The sequence below is a fragment of the Anneissia japonica genome, unplaced genomic scaffold (genome assembly GCF_011630105.1).
Source record: "Anneissia japonica isolate Jap-2015-1 unplaced genomic scaffold, ASM1163010v1 scaffold1231_len1163931_cov198, whole genome shotgun sequence".
NCBI lineage: Eukaryota > Metazoa > Echinodermata > Crinoidea > Comatulida > Comatulidae > Anneissia > Anneissia japonica.
In genome coordinates this window covers 1,100,893-1,109,719 of record NW_022728604.1, presented here as the reverse complement: position 1 = coordinate 1,109,719, position 8,827 = coordinate 1,100,893, and the positions used below count along the sequence as shown (strand labels likewise).

General features: G+C 34.4%; 1 long non-coding RNA gene across 1 annotated transcript; it reads left to right on the top strand.

Annotated features, from left to right (window-relative positions):
- The first annotated feature begins 916 nt into the window (after positions 1-916).
- On the top strand, positions 917-2,926 carry LOC117114384. Its single transcript, XR_004446352.1, has 2 exons — positions 917-959; positions 1,352-2,926. It is a non-coding gene; the product is annotated as an uncharacterized LOC117114384 (long non-coding RNA).
- The last annotated feature ends 5,901 nt before the right edge of the window (positions 2,927-8,827 follow it).

Here is an 8,827-nt window from a genome sequence, read left to right as displayed (position 1 = left end):
TTCACTTTGTTTTTAGACAAGGCAGTGGTCTGGAGAAACAGTAAACTGTGTTACCTGGAAAGTCCAAACACCAATGCATTAATGCAACACAATTATTGTCTGCTTCATATGGCATTTGATTCAGTGACCAGGGTAATAATGTGAAAAGCATTACAGTAGGCACATTATAAACTATTTATTATTTAAAATAGGGAGTCTGAATTAATTCTTTTAATAACATCTGGACATGTGATTATATAACAAATCATGCAACTACATCTGGACATGTGATTGATTAATTCATCGATTGATTGCTTTTATAACAAATCATGCAACTTCTTTTGTGCCAGTTCGTAATTTTTTAAATTATATTTAGAACCATGATATTAAGCATGTAGCCAATACCAATGTAGTTGTTATGTAACTATTGTTGATTTTATATATATATATATATATATATAAATCATCAAAGAAAGTATATATATATGAACATTCTTCACGATCTGATAGTGTTATATTTGATCATGTTAAAAACTGTGAGGCATTCCAATATGTTTTAGGATTAAAGGGTATACAGTACTTGAAAATGATAATGTCGTCTGTAATGCAAGTAATAAATTAGGTTTAATATTTTCTAGTACTAACATTATTGACAGCTCCCGAAACTGGTCTATCCTATTGTTTAAAGAAGCGTTCGCTATACGTAGACTACACCCTTTGCATAACAATGGGCTCAGAGCTTCAAAAGAGCTTTCTTTGTTTTTGTAGGTATCTTTGATCATTAGAATAAGAATGCTTTGATCTTTTGTTTAAATCACTGCTATGTCACCTACTAGAGGTAATGTTTTGATTGGTTAAACACTTTTGGTACTAGTGCATATAAGCTTGCTAATATGGATAATTTTTTCATTCCTGATGATGACATAATTAATGTCGAAATATTGAATCCCAACACGATGGCGTGTATTTCAATACTTGGAGTATGTATTATACTTTCTTTATTAATCAGTGGACCTTTCGGTTTTAAACAGTTAAATTACAGTACACAATGGTTAAATAATCATTTAAAGCCAGAGTAGCCTTTAAAGTTTACGTTTTTGGATATTTCTCCGGCAAAGGCCATCACCAAATCGTTAAAAACTATTGTTTTAACATTTAAAAATGAGGAAAATAACAACATAGCATGATGAATACATATAAATTTTAGTGCAATAAAATAGATTTCAAAATGTTGACATTCCAAAACACGATTTGCCAGGAGTGCCTGGTTTGGCTTGTCTTCACTACATGGCTGTAGTTATATCTATATTTTTGTTAAAATAAAAATCACATTTTCTTAAATTCCCACTTTTGCTTTTTTCGGTTTCCGTAGGAAGCATCATCCGTGCAATGAGGCGTCTTGAGGAGCTTATGCGGCAGATGTGCCAAGCGGCAAAAGCCATTGGAAACACGGAATTAGAGAACAAATTCGCGGACGGAATTACAAAGATCAAAAGAGACATTGTGTTTGCAGCTAGCCTCTATTTATAATCCATCAGAAAAATACCTTTGATCTGCAAATATTTGAGTGTGATATGATGTCATCATACCCATATATGGGTTTTATATTACATCATATATGTTTATCACATGACACTTGATAGCGTGAACAGACATGTTATTTACCCTTCGTAACTTGGGATAAATGGACAGATTTACCACCATTGCCTGTTGGTGGAATGCATGTTGCTGTTGACATTATTGATGGGCTCTCATAAAGTCGTGGAAAAAAACAAATCAGTTCTGCAAAGAAACATATTTGTCAATATACTTATTATTGTATGTAAAGCCAGCTGAATCAGTGAAAGTCTCTCCCATTAATTTCTCAGCTATTGACTGATTGATAAGGATCTTATTAAAATAACCATATTCTCACTGGCCTTTTGATGGTAATAGAAGGTTTTGACTCATGGCGTGTTTATTAGGCAATGTAAACCATATTGATTCAGGCATACTGCCTCTGGTGAGTAAAATATGATATAGTCAGTCAGGGCTTTCATATACCTGTACCTGGCATTTAATGGAAAACATTGGTAACAGCATGTATGAGAGTATGTCCAGGCCCATGTAACCATGGTACATCATGGTAGGCCATGGTATACCACCAATGTAAAAGTATTATGGGTATAAACATACATCATGATAGGTCAATGACACTTGGTATGGAGGTCAGTACAACACTTTACTTGGTGGTAGAAGGCAGATAATAGGCCTTTTTTAAAAATGTACATTTTCAGTGTTCTTCAGTTCTCATCTTGCATTTTGCGTATTTTACATTTCACAAACAATATAATATCTCAAACATTATTAAAACTCTTCTGTATTTTTTTTATATATCAAACTTTTAACATTGCTTAAGCTTTTTCCAAACTATCAAGTTTTCTTTGAAAAAGAAACCATGGTACATCTGTATATAGTCATGATGTGCCTATATATGGTCATGATGTGATGTTATCGTGACCATATTTAGGCATGTTTTTGTCAAATAAAATTTTAATAGTCAACAGGGGTTGGAAGCATTAGGCCCATAAAATAATGATTAGACTATTACACCCCCTGGCATCACTTTTGTCCGAATCATTGAATAATTATTACTGTATATACTATGTATATTTTCTTAACTGTATTATTGTTTGCTTAGTCAAATACGAATGATAAAACTTCTCTCATCACTTATCCAAGAGGGCTATGTTAATATTCTAATCATATTTACAGTATGTGGCCTTGAGAGAGTAATTATGGATATTTGAGGGCAAAATGCTAGGAGCTCCTGTCTGTTTTCCACTGCTATGTGGTTCCAATATCCATATTTTGTCGTACCTTAAATTTTTTATAACTTAATCAAGAATGTAAAAGCTTTAAATACCATTTTATGTTGAAAATAAATAGTTTTTATTGGATCAATCTATGTTGTCATGAAGTAAACTTTCTTATTTGTCATTCTAAACATGAACCTTGGTTATAAAAATGTGCTCAAGTAAGTACATGAACAGTCAGTATACAATGCATGGCAAATTTGTCAAAAGAAACTGGACTGTTGGTTGGATAGAACTATTAATGCACTGCGTATTTAACGTGCACATGGGCCATATTGCACTCAGGACCAAACATCTCATCTGAAAGACGGTGCGCTATCGTAACATGTATTGCAGCCCTCTAGCTGAAACACAAGGAGAACAATAATGGGATTTGAACCGAGAAATCTCCATGGTTCAGTGCACACGCAGTGGCTACCACCAGTTTAGCCGACTGTGCTGCTTAATTTCATTAGTAAGCAAATCGATTACTTAAATGTTATATATAATCTATGGCCGAGCGTAAGCCTGAGGACCAGCCAACTAGAGGCAGAGCACCATAAACATTTTTTTTAATGGCCGAGTGGGTAAGGCAAGGGGTGTCACAACCTACAACCATAATATTGGCGCTGGTTCGACGACACACACTTACCTATGGTTGAGGAGGTACAAAACATAGGCCCAGCATACACAGTTGGTTCTAAAAAACCCAGTACATCGTTCGAGACAAGTACTGGATACCCCGGTGTACTGATCCATACAGCCCCTGTTGAGGACTGACGAAAGTAGCTGGAATTGAGGGAAACAAGTCAACTCGGCCACAAATCAACTCGGCCACAGAAAGTTCGGCTGCAGTCAACCCGGCCACAAGTCAACTCGGCCACAAGTTAACTCGGCCACAAGTCAACTCGGCCACAAGTTATTTATAATTAAAATGAAATGTAAATATTACAGTTTCTGCATCCTTTTTCTTCAATATGATTAAAATGAAATACACAGTATATTTTAGTAAAATTCTGATCATCGTCTCATCGTCGTGAGATCGTTGTATACATTTCTTCACACTGTACTCTTATTCAACAGAGAAAACCCGCCACTTACAGAATGGAATAAAATCTGACAATTGTAACATTAACAATTTAAGCAATCTTAATAATTAAGAAAAACACATATATTAATGTTTAATTTTGTTCACGTTAAAACACTGACATAAAACAGGAGTACATACTGTAGACCTAATCATAAAAAATTGAAATCAAAATTCCCAAGATTGCATTTTAAATCCAAAGATTCACAAAATATTAGTATATATACATACAACTTCATTTAAAAGTCCAATTTTTAAGCTTTTTCAAGGAATTTTATACTGTACAGTATTTTGTACTGTAGGCCTATAGGCCTAACGAAACAGAGTCTGGATATTCGATACCAGAAACGTCACGTTCTTTATAGGCCAAGAGTGTGAAGTTTGTGCGCAATTTCACCCATTCGATATTAACAAATGCCTACAAATAAGGCCGATAGGCCTACAAAGATATTACATAAAGAGGGCATAAACGATCTTTACCGAGTGTCTAATTGATCTGTCAATTATATAGGCTACTAGAGGCCTACAGTAGGCCTAATGCATGTTAACAATAAGAAAATAAAATGGGGAAAACAGTTTCCTTTTAAATTTACTTCAGCGAGTGTGTACGAAACCGGATCTACGGCAGTAATAAGATAATTAGAAATTGTTGAACTCCAACAATCATTTCTAAATGATTACAAGATGACCAAGCATGTAAGTGAATTAGGGGTGGCGCCAGGATTTGCCCGACGGGGAGTGGGGGGGGGGGGGGGCGAGGTCTCCGACGAGGGTTCAGATTTCCCTGACGAAAGCAAAGTGGGCGCGGTCGAGCTTCGAATAAAAGGTTTCCTAAGTGGTCCTGGGGGCGAAGCCCCCGAAAATTTTGACAATTTAGGGGTTTCAAAGGCTTATTTATTCGATTTTATGGTCTATTAATATGTAGAAAATACATATAATTTTTGTTTTCTCCCCGACGAATTGTGCTTTTTCCCCCGACGGGGGGACCGCTAATGTTTGTTTTGCATGTAGTTGGTCGTAAATATGATAACAAAATGAACCATTAAAATATATTGTAGGCCTAAGTATTAATTTCAATTCGTACACTGATTTTGTTTCAAGTTGTTTGTGTTCAATATTATAACTGTTTCATGACAATGACAATGTTTTAACATCGTACTGTGTACTAAACTCTCCCAAATTTGCTATGGGCAAACAACATGAGACTTTCAATATTTATAAGTTGACAAAGCATGTTGCTGCATTGTTCAGATACGATCACTATTCAAACAGAGAGCATCAGGCTGATAATTTGTTTTTTCCCACAGCTATTTAGATGTAGAACACCGTCACTCTGTCGTCGTTGGTAACTTTTTTCAGATGAAATTATGAGTGTAAAGAGTTGTTAGTGTATAGATAAGAATTGTACATAAATAATGCACATAAAATCAATTGTCGACAGAGAACGGCGTCAGCCATGCCCATCTGATTAGCCCCATATTAATATTACCGATATTTTGAATATGCCTATAGGCCTACTCCTCTTCCGCAAATTAGTTTATTGACAGTGACACATCTAATTCTTATATAATCACTTTAACATTTTAGTCGAAATAGGTTCACCATATCGTAAAAGTTTGAATAACCAATTCGTTGGCGATGTAGTCTTCAGTGTATGTTATGTTAATGATGTCATACTGTACATCAAGGGAGTGTGTATTACAATATGCCACTAAGTATTTTCTATTGTGACCAATTGGTAAAGCGACCCACCAAAGTTAAGACTGTTAAATGATGACGCAAGCCGACGACTTGTAGTACAATTAAAATTATAATTTGATATTGCCCCAAAATCTTTTAAATAGATCTATCTTAGAGAAAAGAGTTTCACTCAGATGTATAAAGATTACTTTTAACATGCCGAAGATTATCTTTGGCCCGTGAAATCAACTCTGAAAAAATTTTGGCCCTTCAAACACATTAATTAAGAACCAGGGCTATAGGTCATGTCATAATAATTATTAGACGCCAAGATATACCTTTATTTAATATGAAGATGTTTTACTATCGTCTTTCTTTCAGTCCAACATTCGAAGATTTTCCTTGTGCCATACGGTATTTATCCTACTACTAAACACCTGGCGCTACAATCAATGACGGACGGTGCGAAGGTCTGGATCCGCGTCTGGACACAATATTTCAAGAGATTTAACTTTAAAATGCACCTTATTATATTTCTGGAAAATGTTGAAATTGCTTTAAACAACAGCCTTCAAACTACAAACTTCCAATTTGTCTTATTTTTAACAAATAAACAGCCCTCATTTACAAAATCAACTGGTAGCAGCCTATTTGTTCACTCCTTGATAAAAAAAAAATTAAAAATGCCATATCATTCCAAAAACCCCAAGATTGAATGAAAATTTAACAAAAAATCACATTACATTGGTAGCTGGTATTGAGACACGAAGGGACCCTTAGGGGCGAAGGAAGATACCGATATGAGCTGCTGTAGTATGCTTTGAGCGCTTTGATCCTCATGAAATAGCGCTACATAAATGATGTTATGTATGATGTAATATCTAAAATATAATACTGTGTAAATGCTAATGAATACTCAGATACGTGAAATGTTGACTTTAGAAACACTAAAATGTATTGCAATAAATATATCAACTATTCCTGTAGTCTTGACAAATGTCAAGCAAGCTATCCCGATTAGGATGTCGAGCTTTGACAAAAACAAAAGAAGTAGTCGAAAATTATTCTTTGCAATCAATTTTAGTGTTTCTAAAGTCAATATTTTATCTATCTTAGTACTATCTCAGACCAGACCAAACCAGACCAGACCAGACCAGAGTCAGAGTGACACATCCGGATTGGGCAGAGGTGTTATCACTCCTTAAGTTAATGCTGATCTGTCCAGTTACCTCATGCGAGTGTGAACGCAGCTTCTCAGCGACTCAAGACCTGGTTCAGAAACAACATGACGCAAAGGAGGCTAAACTGTTGTGCAGTGGCCAACATCCACACGTCAGTGCTGGATGACATTGACATTATGAAACTGGCCAAAGAACTTGTTTCTCGATCAGAAACTCGTAAAAACAAGTTTGGCCATTTCATTTAAGCAGTTATGTGAATAGCGCATATAAATACTCATTTTTATTATGTTTAATACCGTACGGTACTTTACAAAACCATGTTAATACCAGTGGTAATAAAAACAAAACAAAATAGGCACTAAGACGTTTATCGTTCATGAGCGAATGTATTTATTATAAATGTGTAAAAATGAAGAAAGTCAATAAAATACTATAAAATATTTACTTATGCTTCCACTTCTCTTTTTGCTCCACATCAATGACCTCATGGCATTCAACAAGGAAGTGTTGTGAATATCTCACAGACACAGATATGCCATATTGTTAATGGTAAATTTTATTTTCATTTTGATCAAAATTTCACTAAAAGCACAAGTTATTTTGCAAAAACAAGGTTTCCAGCTTCAGAGGGGGGCACATCCCCTGTCCGCACAAGCGCACACATTGGCGCTAACGCGTCAATCACCCCCCCCCCCCAATGAAAAATACTTTTCTACGCCACTGCCCAAAATTGTGCTTAATAATGACAACACACATTGGCGCTAACGCGTCAATCCCCCCCCCCCCCCCCCACCCAATGAAAAATACTTTTCTACGCCACTGCCCAAAATTGTGCTTAATAATGACAATCGCAATAGTCCAATAACCTTGACAACAGGCGTCCATACTTGTCCGAAGAGAGAATTTTTTTCCCTGACCACATTCTTCCAGCTCACACCGCCACTATACAGGTGCCCGTATACCTTCAGTAAATCGTGATAAACCAGAAATTACCATGCATAACGTCAGATAAAAAATCATGAGAAGTCGATAATTACGCGGGTTATAAACCAGGATATGATGATTAATCAAAGTTTTAATATAGTATTTTCAAATCTTTTTTTAATTCATGATTTGTCTTTTTTTTTTGTACCAAGTTTTTCTGGTTCACTTACATTTGTTAATATTTTCCGGATTTGTGATCACTTACAATTGAAGAATATAATATGGAGCTACAGTGCTGTAGAATTTAATAATAGTTTCACATGATTAAACGTTTGAACAACACTAATCCTGGTATTGTGAATATGGGGTTCAATGCCATAGTCTATCTGCGTATTTGATCTATCGATCTTTATCGATTATCGATCGTATTATTGTTTTGTTCTGCTCCACAGGATTTGGGGTGATTGGCTACAAGTGAATCAGTTATGAATATTACAAGTCTTCGATTTTAACAACTTTAAGGGCTGAGGCATTGACATGTGGCAAATTAGTATCATAGTTATAATAATAATATTAATAATAATTATTATTATTATTATCATAGTTATAATAATAATAATACTAATTATCATGATGATGATGATAATAATAATAATCCAAAAGAAAATTTACTATCATTATTTATTATCAATAAGGCCTATAATCATTATTATTATTATTCTTATTATTATTCTTATTATTATTATTATTATTAATATAGGCTAATAATAATAATAAATTATTATTATTATTATTGAATTATTTTCACTAATATTATCGTTATTATTAGGCCTATTATTAATATCAAAATAATTTTAATATTATTAAAATTATTAGTAATTACAAAAACTACCCAATAATAATTATTATTACCATCATCTTTATCCTCATCATATTACCAGCACCACCATCATCATCAGGAGCATTCGTCATTATCTACATCATCATATCATCTGCATCATCATCATGATTAACATTTTCGAATAGGATTGTCTTTCCTTGAAATCAATCGTTGATACTCAAAAAGTAAGACTTAATTGTCACCTGTGATTCGCTAATTCTAAATTTATCAAATACTAGTATAGTAGGTGGATATGAGTAAT